The sequence below is a fragment of the Leguminivora glycinivorella genome, chromosome 2 (genome assembly GCF_023078275.1).
Source record: "Leguminivora glycinivorella isolate SPB_JAAS2020 chromosome 2, LegGlyc_1.1, whole genome shotgun sequence".
Taxonomy (NCBI): domain Eukaryota; kingdom Metazoa; phylum Arthropoda; class Insecta; order Lepidoptera; family Tortricidae; genus Leguminivora; species Leguminivora glycinivorella.
Window position 1 is genome coordinate 8,938,346 of NC_062972.1, and position 20,237 is coordinate 8,958,582.

Here is a 20,237-nt window from a genome sequence, read left to right on the forward strand (position 1 = left end):
AAAAAAAGTCAGGAATAAAACTGTGAAGTCTGAAAGTCGAAATGTTCCATGAAGTATAATGAGAATTTAAGCAACTTATTGGTAACTTATCACTTATCAACAAAATAGCTAACTGTATTAGGTAATAGACAATATTACATGTATAATACGCCAAATGTGGAATTGAAAAACGAGCAAGTGAAAGGATTCTATAGTTGAACCACGAGCGAAGCGAGTGGTTCGAGAATAGAATCCTGAACTTGCGAGTTTTTTAACACACGAGAAGTAAAATACATTTGCACCCTAGTGTAACACAAAACTTTTCCCCTCACTATAGCGAGGAAACTACAACGCAAAAAATGCGTTTATCACTGTTTCCAGTAGTTCCACAGGTGGTAAATCATCTTTATTACCAGTTAATTTGACTTTATTCAAGGTCAAATTACTTTACCCACTAGTGGATAAAATGCGTTTTTACCCGCTGGTATTAAAGGACAAAACACGTGTTTCCGAGCTAGTGAGAGGAAAACTTTATTTCAAGTATATTCTCTAGTTTGAACAATAAATTTCATGTTGCAGGAATGTTCTCCGAACATTCTCAAGAATGTTTCCGCTTTTTGGGAATGTTCTGCAATTTCTGCATTACTAGGCAGTAACTATCTTTTTTTTTTTAATTTATTTACTCAAAAAAGGTTACATAGTATTATTCTAATTATAGGTTTTTTCGCCAAACTGTATGACAGTTTGTTGGCGAATCTAACGACATAAAATAATATTTCATGTAGGTATAAATAATAAATAAATAAAATAAAATTCGTTTATTTCAGATCCATCATTGATCCATAAGATGTTAGCACAAAAAATAAAAATAAAAATTTAAGAGCTATGTTAGTTAGTTTCTACATTAAACACTAAGCTAATAACTAAAACTAAGACCTACAGCAAGTACCTAAAGAACTATTAGGCAGATGTGTCGATTCAAAAAGCTTTATTTAGCTCTCCCAATCGACACCTCCACCCAATACTTGGTAATCGGGCAGTCGAGGCGCTAATACAGCAGCCCGGGGTTCAGGCAGACCAAAAAAGAGATGGCGGGATGACTTGAACGCATTCCATCCAAGCTGGCAGAATTACGCACATGACAGGGTTGAGTGGAAGAAGCGAGGCCTTTGCTCAGCCTTTGCTCAGCAGTGGGACACTGCAACAGGCTAATAAAAAAAAATAAAAAAAATCATACGTCTAACTTCTATGTTATATGTATGTTGTCAAAGTTGGAAATATATTTTTTGGGCATGCAATAAATTTAAGGTAAGTAGATAAAACATAAAAAATAACATACCTTGTTATGAAAAATGGAATGAAGAGAGTTTAAAAAAATTGGTAGATACATAATTTTAATTATTTCTCACATACCTAGTAAGATTTTACTTAATTAAAATATTTGTGATTATGCGTTGATTGAGCGTTGAAAGCAATAATATAAAAACAAAGTGAACGATAACATATACCAGTGTATGTGTGCTGATTTTCTGATGAAAATGCTATTTTATTATCATCAAGTGTCAGAATAAAACAAAACATGCATTAAAAGTGTTTCACAACGCTTTATGTTTAACATTGAATTACGCATTTGAAATATAAATAATATAATAAAATGTTCCGCATGAAATACTTATGTTCGTGACGGTCGCGATTACCTATTACGAATTTTGCACTGCGATAAATATAATAGGTAGGTATAAATGTTTAGAATTAAATTTTATATAGGTACACTATAAAAATGTCGAGATACCTATCTGTAGTACTGTTTTTGTTTTTAAAGTCTCGAAGTACCTAGAGCTATTTTCTAAATTCCAGATGACATGCCAACATGAGCAAAATAAGTCGCCTGTCACAAACGTATATTTTCAAACTGCATTTTCGTAGGCATATGTTGGAAAATTACCTATTCATATTCATATATTTATTGATAAAGTCAATTACAGGTCAAGAATAAGGTACATATAATGGTTTACTTCTTATGTTTCAATTTGCTTAGGTATTTAAAAAAAAAACAGAGTTCCAATTTGTAAAATGTCGGCGCCGGCTACAGACGACTTACGAATACTAAAGAATTTAATATGTAAGAAAGTACTTACTTTTAAGAAATTAAATGTTTTCCTCCAAAATTAATATATAATGATTCACAGAGCACGGCGCCGCATATCACCAAAAACATAATTAAACCTATCACTTCGTAGTAATTGGACCTATCTTACGTACTATATATGTTAGTTTGCATTTTACTTTGTTAGTTTGCATCACACTATTTCTATTCCCTTGTGAATAAAGAGCTCACATTTTCAAAAATAACCCGAGTAGCCACCGCCAACCACAATTACCTACAGCTACTCCAAGATGGCGCTGGCGACCACAGTCATTCATCAGGGCCTGACATAAAATAGAATTACTCTGACGGATCGCAGGCATGATTACTGCGAATCACCATAAATCAGGCCCGCAGAGCCCGCAGCCTGCTCTAATTGCTAGATCTTTTATAATCGTAAATCATACATTTTGGTGGGGAAGTTTTGTTGGAAACTCGGGGCTGTTGGAGAATTTAGATCGTTTGGCATTGGGACAAAAACGTGGATTCTCGTTTACTACCTTTCTGCGTCTGGCCAATGTAAAGTAGAATATTTTTCTACAAATTCCGTTTGAAAACTAGAAAGCGGTTCACTTAAGTAATATGTACCTAATAACCAAACCACAATATTAAAATTTTGAAAAAAAACCCCGACATACTTAGTCGCCCGATTTTCATGAAACATGGCTAAAGAATACTCCCGACTAATTCAGCTTTCAAACAAAAAAAAAATCTAAATTGGTTCATCCGTTCGGAAGTTACGTTGCCATAGACAGACACACACAAATAGACAGACAAACAGACAGACACGTCCACTCATAACACCCAGTCGTTTTTGCGTTGGGAGTTAAAAAGCGGTTTTAAATTAATATATAAGTAGGTGTATCTATTGCTCTAGGGCTTATATGTAGGCTGCGTGTTCTAGCTAGGCATTCACCGTTCAGAATTCAGGTTTAAGTGCTTAACTAGACTTCTGAAATAGACAGGTAATTTTTGTTTTTCAAAATCTCTGTTGTCATAATGTGACCTCACTGGTTCCATCTTACATTTCAAAGTTTACAACCCTATAGCCAACCCTAGACTGTTTTTTTACGCGTACGCTATCTACCTACTACCTACTGCCTGCACCGTATAAAATTAAAAATCTGATGAGTTAGGTACGATTTTTTTTTCAAAAGCATATAATTTCATCTCCTCTAAAAGTCCTTCAAAAATCCGTTTTACGGTTTAGGCGCTGATATGCACCGGTTTTAATTTGCCGGTCGATTAGATTTCATTAACGTGCATTTGCATTGTAATAAGTACGCGTATTCGTTTCATTATCAATTCAATTTCGTTGTTTAATTGCTGTAACAACCGCTTATTGGCTGTTTCTGCTAAATCAACTTCATAAATGTTCTTTCTATATATACTGATGTAAACTTAAGATTAGTATTTCTTACATAATTTCCTGTTTTTTTTTCAGCCTGAAAGAAATAATATAAATGAGCATTTCAAGAAGGCGCTGTAAATCACATTGAATATTCAAAAAATGTAGATCGTAGTCATATATGTATTTCGGGTGTGTAATTAATTATCGAAAATTAAATACATATTTTCTGTACAACTCAATAAAGCTTTTATTTAGGAAATTATTAATAATGTTGGTAAAGAAAGTCAAACTCTACACAAATTTTTCTAATTTAACTAAAATTTTCAAAAGTGAATTTCCTTTACGTGGCAAGAAAGTTTAAAAAAATACCCCATTCGCTCCAGGAACGCCCTGTTTTTGTATTAATTTGGTAGAGTCAATATAGGTAATTGGCTCTTGCTGAGAGTAATAAATGGATATTGACTGTGAGGGCGTCTAACCTCCCTGGTGACCTGACATATAGGCCGACCTAAGAGACCGACTGGATAACTGGCTGACTGACATATAGATATGTAACTTATTTGGAATGATCTATATTTTAAATTTAAAATCGACACATTACGAAAATACTTAAGGTCAATCGGGATATTTGCGTCTGGTGGAGTGGGATAAATATACGACTTTTGAAGATATCTTCTAAACGGAACATTTCAGAACTATTAAACCCTCAAATTTCTAAGTATGGTCACCAAAGTTTAATTCAAAACGGCTATCATACTCGTAGTTCTACTAGTAATATTATTTCATTCACCAGACGCAAATACTCGGTACACAAGTAGGTACTCCGGTTGGCCTAAAGTTACAAGCAAAATTAAAGAGCTACCACGTAGGACGACGTCAGTAGACCAATTCAGCGGAAAACACAATTCAATAGTGGTCTAAACTTTAATTTGTTGACCTCTCCTTTTCCACCTATTAGGATTTTCCGACACCAACAACATATTTAATTTAAGCACCCATAAATAAAATAAGCTATTTATTTGCCCGTTCCGATTTCTATCGTCGTATCTAGAGGATTCTAGAATATAATTCAACTCCAGCCATTATCTTTCAGAGTCCCCGGCTTGGAAAGACGGCGTTGGCAAAACCGTAAATAAGTCTGGCGTTTTGAGAACCCGACCAGCATTTTACGTGCATTGGCAAATACTTAGGTACAATGCGACAATAAACTACTTTTAATTCCAAATCGTTATAAATACAGGACCTAGGAAATAGTAAATTATACTTTAAGACTAGTTTAGAAGGTCTGGTTTGAGTCGCGCCCGCGGGTAGTATCGGCTTGCAAGTCGCTAAGCCAGCAATGGCGACTCACGATTTGAAAACAGATTTATGATCGACCACGATAACGGGCATGCGATAAAAATTTTGCCATTCCAAGGGGCATGTGTAGGCATGTTCTACGCTCCAGGTTGGTACGTTCGTATACGCTGCCAATGACCCAAATACCAACAACTTCGTACCGGCAAGTAAATATTTTAGGTTTTTTTAATTTGTGTCGAGTCGAGATACTAGCAAATAAAAAGGTTATAGGCCTCTTTTGAAACCTAAAAAATACCTTGGCCAATATATCGAGTGGAGTTGAGTCAACTTTGAGTCACATTCAATCGAATACCTACTACCTACCTATGTTTCCAAAGCCGAGCAAAAAGAAGTGCTTAAAGTTAAACCCAAAAACTAAAGACATTTGTGACAAACCAAAGTTCTAAGAGGTTTTTCCCTTTGTCCTTTATATAAAACAAATTAGATTATACTTGGGCTATCACTTAGAACGAATCTAATACGGTTTTCAGCAATAAGTTATAGACATATTGGAATAAACTTGACTGTAGTTTGTCACGCATCTCACAAACGTGGCACACGATGTTTCTCCGACTCACGAGTCGCGCCGCGGTCGTGGAGAGAAAACAAATGAAACGCGCTACTTATCAGCCACTTAGTCACGATATTTATATATTTTTCTAAAGTAAAGTAAATTGTATATATATATTACAAAAACATATCGGCCGACATAGCCAGATTTTGTCAACCAAATATTTTTCGAATCCGAAACTAAGGCAATGGCACCCCATAGTGATGACCTGACAAAATTTTATTATAATTACCTTGAGTTCTGTAAATTTCGAGCTGCTTTGATTTTGGCATTAAAATATTTGTAATCTTATAAAATTATACATTTTACTACTTAGTCAAATTCGGCTCTACATTTTCCTGGCTTATAGGTATTTTTAGAAATACATCACGTTAGGATTATTATACCGATCACTTTTTGAATAAGCCCCCAGGTTTTTTTTACTTCGCCATAACTCACGCCTCCGTCTTTTAAGTAGGTTGATTTACAATAAATGTAAGAAATTGCGAAAAAAAAAATGGCAGGTCACTTTATAGTATTGTTTAGGTATTACTTACTAGCTTATAACTTGTTTGTGCATAAATTGTGCGCAAGCCCATCGCACCGCGCATGCGTCCAACTATAAATAAGAGATGTAAGCCGCGACCTCAGCCGTCGCGAGGTCGGCTATTGTGAATATTGTGATCCTGGCCATTAAACGACTTCGAAGAACACGTTGGTATCTTAGCCACTCACGTAATTGATGTTTTTCAGTGAATCAAATCATAAGTTTAGTGGTTAGCGCGTTTTCATATTTTCCAATCCAACATCGGATGTCGGATATATTTGAAGTATAATTGAAAAATTACTTATGTGAACAAAAAAGAAAAGTGGAATTTAGACAAAAAAGCTCATGCATTTTAGATCACTAGCCCATTGCTCTGCCAACTGAACTACTCGTAGACAGCAAATACTCCGACTATTCGTTTCGGCTACCTACTACAGGATTTCCAATTTATTAGAAATTCATCACATCAGAAATGATGTGCCACCTCATACTATACATATTATTTTTTATTAATTAATGCTTTTAATAAATAATAATGATTACTTAATGTCTATATATAAGTATGTAATGTAATACAAACGTGATAGAGGTATTCGGGCGAGGCCTAAGTTAGATACGATATTTATATATATATATATATATATATATATATATATATATATATATATATTTATGAGTCATCTGCAATAGGTCAGTTCTATTATACTTAAAAAAAGAAACAAAAAGGTAGTATAAAAGACATAAACGAGCTACTATTTCATGAATAACATGCTTATGAAATAGGTAATAGCGCGTTTATGTCTTTTGATTGTACCGCGATGACAGATGTTTGGTCAAAATTATTATACATGCTTAATCGATCATTAGGTACCTGTAAGTTAATTAATCCATACTTCCATATCCATACTAATATTATAAATGAGAAAGTGTGTGTGTCTGTTTCTTTGTCCGTCTTTCACGGTAAAACGGATCGACAAATTGACGTGATTTTTGAAGGGATGGAGAGTGATATAGGCTACTTTTTGTCTCTTTCTAACGCGAGCGAAGCCGCGGGAAAAAGCTAGTAAGTACCTAATTGTTCAAAGCAGCGTGTCAATAAAAGGTAAGTATTTAACGTTTTTAGCACAGTTCCTCGGGCCTATCTACTTGCATTGATTGATTCGTAAGCCTAAGTAATTCTTTGATGCAATGTGATTAAAGTAGGTAAATATTTAGTGATTTAGTGATTCTAGATAGGTATAAGAATATAATAATTATGTTGTGTTGATAATGCATTTGTTAATTTAGTTTCATAGAGCAACTTTTTTGTCCGCGTGGTCCTTTTTCCTTATTAAAAATAATAGCTTAATCAAGCAAGAAGTTATTTATTTTAATGAAAGAAGCGTCAGTAATTTCATTTAATTAATATTAAGATTTATATTTAAAAAAAAACTCATTAAAACGAAACCGTTACTAAGTAGCTAAATGATTTAGGTACGTACTTATATAAGTTAATTATATATTACTTACTAAAACGTTCGATATTTCCTTTTAACTGAAGAACGTGGTCCCGAATCCAACTGAAATTCACGAAGCTAGAGCGCTCAGCTGTAACCGAAGAACCGCGCACGTCACACTGATTTCCCATGGAAATAACAAATTGTTGCGTCTACGCGTTATCGCGTACGAAAACGACTTCTAAATTCGAAATTATAATTTAAACTTGGAATGAGAGCGCCGCCATCTTGATGCGTGCGGCTGCGCCGCGAGCGCGAAATTATACAGGCTTAGGCTGCGCGCTGCCCGCTCGCGAGTGTAAAAATAAAATAAAGTTAAAACAACGTCATTTTCTTTGCATGTGTGCGTGCTGTAGGTATTTATAGTCTAGCTGTGTGATACCTACCTATGTGCACGACTGGACTCGTTGTTTGTGGTTTGTGTAACGTCTTAATTATTTATTACTATCTCAAAGCCTAGATTAATTTAAACAAGTGTATGTTAATTAATTTGAAAAAATATACAGGGTGGGGCCTGTAACAAAGGCGAAGAATTGAACTCTAGGCTATTCTCCTTATACTGATCAACATTTGTTCGGCGACTTTTAAAAATAACTTGTATTTTGATTTTTATCACCCTTGAAAGTTTTTTCTAAGAGGTAATGTATTGCGAATTCTGTCAAGTCTAAAGTGTGACAGACAACGTCAATGACAACAATAATGGCGTACATTGAAGCTAATATTTATTTTGTATGAAAAATAAAAAAATTAAAGACTTCTTAATTTTTAAAAGTCACTGAACAAATGTTGATCAGTATAAGGAGAATAGCCTACAGTTCAATTTTTCGCCTTTGTTACAGGCCCCACTCTGTATTAACAATTGGTTTTATTAAAAACTACTCTTATTTTGCGCATCAAATAAGTACATAAATTGTCATGTTTTCCTGAATCCTTTATAAGTCACCAAAATTTCTTATTAGGCTCATATTACTAGGCAGGTATATGTACCTACGTACACATGTTTACAATCTATCAAAATTAACTATGAAAGTCTCTAAAACATACATAATATTGACCCAAGATAACATGCTCCTTAACTACACTTAACCACAAGAAACATGCTTAGAATGCGATAACTTATCAGTAAGGGTGCCCGCTTGAAAAAGTCCTTAAAACGTTTTTAAGACAAAAGTTGTACATAGTTATTGAAGTGTAGCTCAAAAAGATTTTTTTTCTTATTCATAAATCATAATGAATGGGTAGGTATATTATGCAAATATATATATTTAAGATATATCTACTTAATTAAGTATAATCTGTTTAGTCCATTGAGCATCCTGAATTTTTAGTTTAGGTACGTACCTAAGCTTGAAACAAGTATTTAATTGTTTATCTTTTATCTCTCTACCATAAGGAATGTTAATTAATGTTACTAATTAATTATCTTCATTAACGCTAAATTTAACTGCTGCATCGGTGATGTTACAAATTGCGACACACAAGAACAGATGAAAACAATAATAATATGTACTTATTTTTAATTAGCAAAAAAAACTACAAAGCTTCAAATGGAGTTATAACTATTTACTACCTAATTCCACTATTGTTTTTTTTGACGCAATTGAATGTGTCTGACGCAAAAAAGATTTCAAACATAAAAATATGTCTTTGATCTGTATTACATAGGTATAGGTACATATTATGTAGATATATATTGTGGTAAAATACCTACTTATTAATAGTTATTACTTATTAGATAAGTAACGATTTGGAGTCGCGCGCGGAGTAATTGTTTATTTTGAGTTCTCAAATACTACACGTTACTTCTGAACGACTACAAATTTCGTGGCATTAAAGTCTGACATGGTACAGAGAAACCTCGAGAAGTCGACAATATGCCTATATCATTTCGAAATCAATACATCTGAGAACGCACATAGCCGACGAGATAGCTCTGAACACAATACATTTACTTATCACATATCCTATTACAAACAGCTACACTTGTGTCTCAGCTATACGACATACTATGTAAACGTATAGCGTATAGAGATATATATTATATCGTTGTATCGAAAACTTTGAATAGCATAGCCGAGAGCGGGTTTTTAGCGGCGAGATATCGCGCGGTATTCCAGAGCGCGGTCGATGACCTTCGCCACCGGTCTCTGGGCTTGCTAGGGTTGCCACTATTGTTTTTTGATTATGGATCTAATACATTTTATCAATAAATAAATATTTACGTTTATGTGTAAGTACTACACATATTGTTGTAGTACGGAAATATCGTCACTACTTTGAAAAAAACTCGTATCTTCTTCTGTCAATAAAATGACAAATGTAGTACTTACCGTATGTAGGTAGGTAGGTAAGTATATAAAGTTAGTGCGTTTCAACCGAAAGTAGCAGGGTGAGTAGATTTTTTCAAAGTAGTGTCGATAAGTATTACTTATAGTACTTCGGTAGATTGTGTAGTAGGTATTGTGTTAGATTGTGTAAGACTGAATACGGAATCTTTGAATTTTATGATATTAAATATTAACTATGATAAAATATTGAAGAAATATTTGAGCTCTCATGCAACAATTTTACTAATTATAACTTAAAACCTTGATTGAATTTTTCATCATTTGTTAATAATATATAATAGGCGAGTATTTATCGCCAATGTGCGTCCCTAAAGAAACTCGGCGTCCGTTTTTTAATTTTGTTTCGCAGCTGACAGACGCCTGAACAAACATACCCTCTGCACACTTGATATCTCCTTGTTAATATAACGCCTTATGAATTCTGTATTAATTGGTAATAAATAAACTGTAGGTACATTAAAAATTGTATATTTATGGTAAAAAAAAACTAAGGTACATTATAAGGTATAAGTATAAACATTACGATTGAGATAGGTATTTATATAAATTAATCATGGCTGTAAAAAACAAACGCATAAGTAGGTACGCATAGGTAGGTAGGTATCGGATCATATATATGCAATGACTTAATTTAAAAATAAAGTCGACCTACCTAATTTATAATTACTAAGATTTATTTATTTAAAAAGCAATTTTAACACCTGCATTGGACATAGAAACATGACCAAAAATATTTACTTCATTACTGCGACAAGTATTATCTTTCATCGCACGTTTTGTCAACAGATCTATATCAGAGCTCGTAAAACTCATCGCCTATCATTGCCTCCCTTCCAAATATAGAAACGTCCAGAAAATAATTAATTTCACGAATCTTACGGACATCTCTATCCAAAGTTGTTCTTTACGTATTAATCGAGATAAGGGTTTTATTTATAATTTACAAAATTCTTAACAAGAAACGATTTATATCGCGGTTTTTTGCTGAATTTCTTAATTCTTTTTGGTACGGCTTGGCTGCGGGCCAAGGGCGGGTCCCCTCAGGGAAGGCACCCTCCAAGACAATAAATATGTCAGAGGAAGATATTACACGACGCGGAGACGTGGGCTCCGTCTTAGTAAATTATTACTTCGCAACTTTTGCTGATGAGTTCGCTCTCTGTAATAACTTTTTACATTTTATTAGCCTGGCTGTATTTGTACAGTTATGTTTTTATGCTCGAGTTGAAATTACTTAGCAAACACTTTTGAAGTAGTAACACCTATCAATTTAGTTAGGTAGTTGGTAGTGAGATTTATTATTTAGGTATATAGGTGTGCTTGGATACTTAGCTAGTAAGTCTCCCTGAAATGTTAGGTAAATGAAAGTAGTCATGAGTGTGATGTAATTTTACGGATTAGATTAAGTGGATACTGCGGTTCTACTGTTTTCAGAAATGCATTGTTACTAATTATATTTTTATTTACTACTAATTATTAATCAAAAAATGTAAAAATATAGACTTTACTTATAAATGCCTCTGTAGGTAGGTAGGAACGTACCATGTATGAAGTGACCTACATATTTAGGTATGTAGATATGAAAGCAAGCAGGTAGGTCGGCTGTAGCACAAGGCTGTCGCTTATCGACATGCGTGCCTGGATCCAGTAACCAGTAATGGAATTTACAGTTATTTAGGGCTAGCACGCATCGCGCCGTACTTCGATACCTAGTATAGATAAATATTTTAAGGTGTGCGCAGTCGATATTTTATCGGTTATGACAAAAAATACTTTGAGAATATTTTACATGCAAATTACGTGCAAAGCGATTTACTTTGAATGTGCACCTAAATATAATAATAAAGGTATTTATTAAACTACTAAATTAAATTAAGTAAACGAGGTATGGAAGAGAAAGACATGCTGTGCCGATCCCGAATAAATGGGATAAGGGCAAGCCAATGATGAAATTAAATTAAGTACCTAAAGGATAAAAAAATAGTTTTTTTGACCTAAGGTTATTACATCCACCATTTGTAGGTACTGTATTATTATTTTAAATGCAATAAAGTATAAATAAATAGCTGTAAGTAATCGTAGGAAAAATATTTTTAGAAGTTTACCAAATAATTTATATTATCATTTAATAGCTGCAAACATATAGGAAAGTATGGAGCATGTCAAACAAGTGTTCAAGTCTAGGATCATTAATTAGATATTTAATAGCGACTTCTTCCAACGTTTTATTTCATAGGTACCTACGTACACTCAGTAGACAGAGAAAACGCTTAAACATACATTGTGTAGCCGCGTTTACAAAGCAAACAAAACACTTTTCCGCAAAAAAATCAGGAAAAAGCGCGCCAGAGAAAAACAACGACGACTATAAAAGAAAGAGCAGAGTTGGCGGGCGGCGTGCTCGCTCAGCGAGACGCCATTGGCCGGGGCCCACCCCGCTGCCCCCCGACCGTAACTCACTCTTCACTAAACTTGCTTTTACGGCCGCCATTTTGTGACGTTCGCCCGCACAGCAGGCGCGCTAATCCATACTGGCGCTGTGTGCGTGACCCGACCGGTTTTTTAAGTACAACCCTAGCGGCGTGACGTAACGCATTTGTGGACGAACAATCATTTAAAAAGCTGTAAAATAGCAACGTCAGATGCGGATGTCATTGAAACTTGGTGCTGTTCAGTTATTGAGGTTTCAGGCCGTAATAGATGTAGCCGTAAACGATGATCTTACGATTTCAATTACCTGGGTACGTAGCCGAATGGCACAAACGCTCACGAAACGAAACGCTCGTAGACATCTATCTCTATCGCTCTTGCGTATTGGCGCGACAGAGCCAGACTACCTTTCGCGGCGTTTCGTTTTCGTTTCGCGTCAGAGAAATGCTATTCGGCTACGAGGCCTGCTCTTGTAAAATACAGTATATAATACTCGTACCTACTTGCTGGTGGTATATTTCCTACAAGTCGCATCAAGAGTGCGTTGGTACCTGTTGTACTCATAATAAGTTTAATCCCAAGCTTTGCTCCATCTTTACCACAGTATAATAAAGAGTACTATCGCCCAGTATGGCCACTCCCGCTCCCCGCTGAAAGCACCGCCCACCCCCTCTCGGTTACCTCACAGTTACCGCCTGTCAAAAACGCGAGCAGTCATCCTGTCATATTTCACTCATACAAGCATAGTACGCGTTCACCTACATGAGCTTAGACTGTGTGCTAGGAACGCGCCTCTTTCATATACATATTTGATCACCAGTGTCCGAGATGTGCCTCTACTCTACACACACCACAAGAAAACAACTCAAGCACCTACGCACGCACAAACCATAATGAATTTCCCATCCCCCACTTGATAGCCAAGCCCATTAGTTTCGGGGGTATCTCCCTAATGAGCTGTTCCATAGATGCATGAGGCATTAGGCAGTGATGGGAGACCTTTACGTCTCAATCCCGTCATTAGGACCCACTTCTCTCGTAACGTTCTTGGAAAGGTTTCATTTGCTAAATTGTATGTAATTTTAAGTTTCTAGACTTTAGAATGGCTCTGGAGGTGTTATTAGATGAATGTGGTTGTAAAAGCTATTTGCCGATGTTCAGTAATAAATATGTTCCTATTAACTTGATTATAATCCTAGCTGATTATGGTTTTAAGTAGATATAGGTAGCTTTGAAATACCTGTAGATATACCTATATAGATTATAGATATAGGTATTTCACAAATAAGCAATTTAAATCATATGTAGGTAGGTGATAACCTATCATTAGAAAAAATAAGAATTAGGTAGGTTTACTTTTGTAAATATTCCGCACTATTATTACGTAACGAAAAAAAAGCCAGTAGCCATAGCACTACTGCTGTGTCAATCTAGCATATTCTCTGATTTTTGCACCATGCATTGAAAATTACCTAACCTAATAACAAAATTGAAATTTTGAAAAAACACCCGACCGCGACATATCTACTCGTAGTCGATCGATTTTCATGAAACATTTTTAGCCATGTTCAAACAATCCCGTTTAATTCAGCTTTCAAACAAAATAAACTTAATCTAAATCGGTTCACCCGTTCGGGAGCTACGATGACGGGAGCACAGACAGACACACATACAAACAGACAGACAGATAGACAGACAGACAGACTCGTCAAACTTATAACACCCCGTCGTTTTGGGGTTAATAAGTTACGCTCACTGTATTTGATATGCCATTGCCAAACCTGCTCCTGAACCTGAACTTACGTTGTTAGTTTCTTGGCTATTAATATGTCAACTACCAATTGCCTAACAAATGAAACCTCAGTGAAGTGTTCAGATGATGTGCGACGGTTAAACTTTTATTGAGAAGGTTTATAGCAGTAAAAGTGAAACGCAGCTGTAAACCGCGATTGTCGTTGTCGTTAATGGCGGCTTCATTTCCGACGTGTAAACTGAAGCGGTTCCGCTGCAGAACGGCCCGCAATCTTATCGTGAACTAGGTCAGCGAGAGATAGAATCCATTACCTAGGTTTTACTAGTGTAGACATGGGAATGAATCTTCTAAGTCAGCCACAGTAAAACTAAGGAGACACCCTCCGAATTAGATACACCCAAGCTTCTGTGACTGTGACACCAAGTGGGCAATAGATGATACCTACCTATGCTACGAGCCTCTATTATTAAGCTCTAATGGGTGGGCCATTTTAACTAGTAAATATATTATTATTTAGAGTCCAATGTATTCCACCCCACTGTTGGATAGGCCTCCCCCCTCTTCTTCCACTCATCCCTGTTTAGAGCAATATCTGGCCAATCTTTCAAAAAGCAAGTTATCCCGCCATCGCCGATTTGGTCTGCCGGATCCCCGGTTTGACTCGTGGGGCTCCTACACCGTGGTTATCTTGGTCCACAACTTCCACAAGTCACTCTGTAATAAATATAAAGTTCAATAATATTAGCGTTGATTCAAGATATGTATATCGATCCTTTCCTACCAAATAAGTATTGGGACTTATGTTATTCTTCCTCCGCTCACAAGTATTTCACGTTGTCCAATCTCTGTATCACGTAGTGTTAAATATCTCATAATCTGCGTATTCGCTGTTCTTGAGTACCAATTTACGGCGAATACGCGGATTTCTTAGCCAATTTGGCAAAACTTATATCACTTAGTCGAACTCAGTCGTGAATCACGACTCGTGATGTGAATGCTAGACAACCCTTCAATTGGTCACAAACAAGCAACCTTTGAAGCCTACGATAATTTATAATGAAGCCATAAAGTCGTACCTATTTAGTTCTGTATAGAACGAAAGTGAATTCACAGAGAAACCGTCTTTTTGTCATTCTGAACACAATTTGCATAATTTATTGTTCGATTACGACTGTCCCTTATTTTGAATGTGCCTCATTGATTGTGTGGGCTTTGTTGTCTAGTAATAAACTTCTAAGGGGTTACCCATAATTTACTGGGCAATGTTTTGGCTACGGGCAGATAATTAGATTATTTATGAGACGATAAGTTTTGAAGCGGCTCTGAGGAAACGTTCACAGATTTGTTTAATGATAATACATGATTCTTACATCAAACAAAAGGCACCTGATCGAAGATATTTAATTTTTTTTTTTTTTTTTTATGGGATAGGAGGCAAACGAGCAGACAGGTCGCCTGATGGTAAGCGATCACCGCCGCCCTTAAATAGTTTATTTTGGCCTTAGAACTAGAACAGATACGAAAGTACATTTTTTACGACATTTGTTATCACTTACGGACTGATTTTAATGTTTTAAAGTATTGTGGTATACTTGAAGAGACGAATTTATAAAATTTTATTATGCTGCTGCTTATTCTACAGCGGATCGAAGACTGAATATAAATGCGATAGTCGATAAAACATATGATTAGGTATTTTATCGCCGACAGTATAAAACTGCTAGCTTCAGCTCTGACTTAATCAAGACTTGGTCAGCAGTCTGTAGATTTTACAGTACGATTGCTTATCAAAAATACATATTTATCAATGAGTAAAATGTTAAAACATTCTGTCCTGTAATTGAACAGTAACTTAAAACTATTATGTCAGGTACCTACAGCTAGTTACATCAAACTATGTAGGTACTATTATTTACTTTTATGAAAAATCCTTAATAATTCTGTGGAAGATTTACGGTGGAGCTCTCAAAATATCTTCCCGCTGCAACCATTATTCATTACTTTTAAAGTCACCTGAAAGATTGATGCGTTCAGGAGCGCCTCTTAAAATATCAGACGAGAGTCTTCGCGGGGGCGGGAAGGTACCATATGCTTCTGATTAACCACACAAAGTTTACTATGGAAATCTGAGCAACCAAGCGAATAACATCCTTGTGAAGGTGGGAATTAGGAAAATTTACATTTTCAGGGGGTTCCAAGGTTTGTCCACCTCAGAGGTGACACCCGAACTGTCGATACATTTCACAATTGTCGTAAAGTCTGGAGACGGAAGGGGAGCGCAGTAAAATTATCATTTTATGCCGTTCGACGACTGAAATGACACGGGAATGCTGTAAAACTGATTTATTGGATACATCCCGAGAGTCACATGGTGAATTTTTGATGAGATCTTTGTTTTGAAATAACGAGGGCAATTTTATCTATTTTAGTCTGTGCCTGAGCTAACATGGAAATGCTCCCCCTATCCTCATTGAGTAAGATTACAGTGAGGACCCGGTTTGTATTTTGTAATCTTATGCAAACAAGGAGGCACAAAAGTATTATACATTTACAACTATCAAAATAAAACGTTATGTTAAAATAGCTTAATTACCTGCCTTAGGTAATACCACAGAATATAAATAATATAGTTGGTAATACCCTCTTGTTCTATAAGTTTTGATACAAATAAAGGAGGTAACTTTAACACTTTCGAAAAGTATTTTCGTAACGGGTTTCCCCATGTAATCGGCTACGCTTCTACGAAGCGAAAGTGTTAAAGGAAATAAATTTAATACAGGTACCTATGTAGATATAAATTACGTAACTTTGAAACAGAGGTATTAGATAAGTCACTAAAGAGCTTTCACTCCTGCTATACCGACTTTCTGTAAATAGACTAGGTGCCTAAGAAGAAATACAAATGAATGACTTAAAACTGACAAACGAGCTTATAGATTGTCTTCTCTACATTGACCTCAGATAAAAATATAGTAGGTAGGTTGGTAATATTGTTAACTGTCTCACATGACGTCCCGCAGGGTTGTCAATTCGGCCACGCAGCCACCGGTGGGTTTATTGCCCATATTTCCTGATTAGGCCCACTCCGCCAACCTCCGCGTAATAAACGCCCAACACAAGATTGTTTACCCACTTACTGGATATATATGGAAGGTATATCTATTAAATTTAGAGTAAGTACTTCATATATAGGTCGGATCAAAAAAATCCTCAGGTGAAAGTCAAAGCTTGGATTAATTTGGAGCTTAACTCTTATTTCTGCATTTCAGTTTAAGTTCTTCCTTGTAGAGTCTATGTAGATATGTAGTATTTACCTTAGTCTGTTAAATTATCTACACCTATTCTAAAACTTTTTCAATAAAACAGAAAATATATAAATCGTACGTTAGATCAATACAAAAACGCATGTGAACTGTTTGAGTTGCAGGCGTCAGGTTATAAATCGTATACGTTGCCACCGACGTAGTATAAAAAAAAAAAAAGATATTTATAGAGTAACCTACTTGAAATTGATCTTCTTGCTTTCCTCCATTTGAATGTTATAAATCCTACAGGCAATCATATTTAATTGCACAGACTCATCATCGCAATCAAGAAAATCTACTACAACGACATAACAACCGGTAGTAAAATTCTGTTCTAATTATTCCGTTATTAACAGTCTCGAATCAAATTGCAGCAGATAAATGCAATACGAGAGCAATTGTCGCGAACTCTTGCATCGCGAACGCATTAAACAAACAGAGCAATAAAAATAAATCTAACTGCCTATAAAAACTGCCATAACTATCACTTAAACGCCATTGTGAGACCGTTGTGTCTCGAACGACTGACGAAAAGTGCAACTTTGTGCGACTTAAGGTGTAAGGATTTGAATATTGCTAATAATGGTCCAAATTGTTTTAAAAGGCAGTACCCAATACATAAGGCAGTATTAAAAGTGTATCCATATTAATATTATAAATGGGAAAGTGTGTGTCTGTTTGTTTGTCCGTCTTTCACGGCAAAACGGGGCTACGAATTGACGGTATGTTTTAAGTGGAGATAGTTGACGGGATGGAGTGACATAGGCTGCTTTTTGTCTTTTTCTAACCCCTCCACTTACCTAAAATAGGGGTGGAAGTTTATATGGATCATTCAGCAATTTTCCAATTTAACCCGACCGAAGCCGCAGGCAAAAGCTAGTTACCTATATGTCGAAAACGCGTAGGTATTTATATCAAGAGGAAAACGAAGTGTACAGTCGCCACCGCCATCTGATATTCCGGAGCAAAGTGCTCACTGCTCACAAATATCTGATCATACATTTTTACTCTTTGGTTATAAAGGCTCGTTCAGATATTTGTGAGCACCTATTTACCCCGCTTTGATATTTTCTGACGGCGGCTACAGGCACAACACAAGAGAAGGCAATTTGTAGGCGATATTTAATTCCTAAATAGAAGTAAGAAACTTCATGAACTTAATATAATCTCCTCGGCTTGGTACTTTTAAGACCATGCACCGTCGTAATAGATTACGTAACGTTCGTAATTATTGCTGACATAATCATTAACTAGGCGCTTATCGATAATTCGAGGTCTCTGTCACGCAACACGCAATCATAACATTTACATTGGATCTTGAGTAAATTGTGCTTATTAATATTATAGCTCAATAAAACACACACCTATAAGACGTGTAATCTACGTAATTATTAATACCAGTTTACTGTTTAGGATTTATAAATCAGGTTTGATAAATCTAAGCAATGATTACACTAAACCGGCTAAAAATTTTAAGCAAGTATTTCCTTATTAATGCTAAACAGATGAAAGCAATCAACTTAACTCGTTGTGACATTGATTGGTGCCTAATTATTAAGATAAAAAATACATACCTACATATATAAATAAAGTAAGTATGTAGGAATGCTACTTCCATTTAAATAAATTAACATATTTTGTTTTAATCGAGAAGATATCCATATTTCCATATGCATCTTAATAGGGTATATTTGATACTCGTTGTTGGCATTTATTAGATAATACTAAAGTGATAGCTTTTTATAGTCACTTTACGCCAACTTAAGTAAAAACGTAAACTAGTGAAAAAAAACTACATACTATCAACACAAACAAGAAGAAAATAGACACCGGTGAAAGCTTTAAAACAAAAACAAACCAAAATAAAACCTCTCCGGATACTTATGCGCAACAAAATCCCCGAGATCATTATTTCGCCGCTACACGGTGCCCGGACCCGGCAGATAGTGTTTAGTTTATCGCGGCCGGCTAACACGATCATAATAAAGACACTTTATTAGCTCTCTCGCCGCGACGCGTTATCGACTTCAATTAAATACCATTTTTATTAGGAATCCTCGGAAACGCCCCGTGGTCAACAAGTTTTTTTTCGTTTGGCCTTAAGCCTTATCCCGTCGCGTCGCGTCGTCATAACTTTAAGCATTAGTGCCTCGTCTATGTAAAAATAATATAGCTTACTTTACCAGTTTATGTATCCATACTCGGTGCGACTGCAATTCATCCATGAACCTGAAAAATAAAAATCAGATTAGTGTAAAATTCGAATAACGTCCCTATCATCACAATATAAGTAAATACAATTTTGACTAGCAAAAAACCATAAAAAGTGTTTTCTCAAAATAAATCAAGCAGCGTAAAAAACTGTTGATGCTTTTATATATTTAAAAGCTAAGAAAGCATCATGAACCATAAAACGGAATGTGCGCGAATACGCGGCCTTCCCAACAATGAATACGAAAAAACACGGAGCCAAACGGAGATCGCTTTTCTTCAATGGTTACTTTATATGCAAATTCCTTGCAATAAAAGTGGAACCCTTCTCTAGCTTTATACAGAGAGCAGAAGACTTGAATCCATTTTATGTGTTAGTGAATCGATGCTGTTTTATAGGCATCGAGTATCGATTCTGAAGCGCGCTGTAGAATTCGGAAGTTAACTCGGCTATTTGGATAAATAGATTCCGTATTCGATCGCTATCAAATTTGATTGCTCGAGATAAGTAAACGTCGTATTTAGGATAAGGTTTACAACCTACTTGCTTCAAATGAATGAAGGTAACGTAAATGTTACGCTGCCACGATATATCGGGAGCGTTCTGTGCCTGTTACCGTTGTTACATACCAAACAAACACACCATAGGTTATCTGATATCTAACTGCAATATACACAACATATAATAAATACCATAAATACTTATATTTACATATTTAGGTGCCTACATAAAACAGTTACCTACCAACTTTTACCATTGCACTCTAACGATATCTACGTTAC

The 20,237-nt window shown here is 35.6% G+C and overlaps 1 protein-coding gene across 3 annotated transcripts in view; it reads right to left on the reverse strand.

The window, feature by feature from the left end:
• LOC125237033 (homeobox protein abdominal-B) overlaps nucleotides 1–20,237 on the reverse strand; it is a 153,083-nt gene that overhangs the window by 87,054 nt on the left and 45,792 nt on the right. The window contains exon 2 of one of the 3 annotated variants that reach the window (XM_048143959.1): nucleotides 19,427–19,472. The gene's annotated coding sequence lies outside the window, so the exon portion shown is untranslated. Of the gene's footprint in view, nucleotides 1–7,420; nucleotides 7,648–19,421; nucleotides 19,473–20,237 lie in introns of those variants that run through there. The other 2 variants (XM_048143976.1, XM_048143969.1) reach the window with 2 other exon arrangements.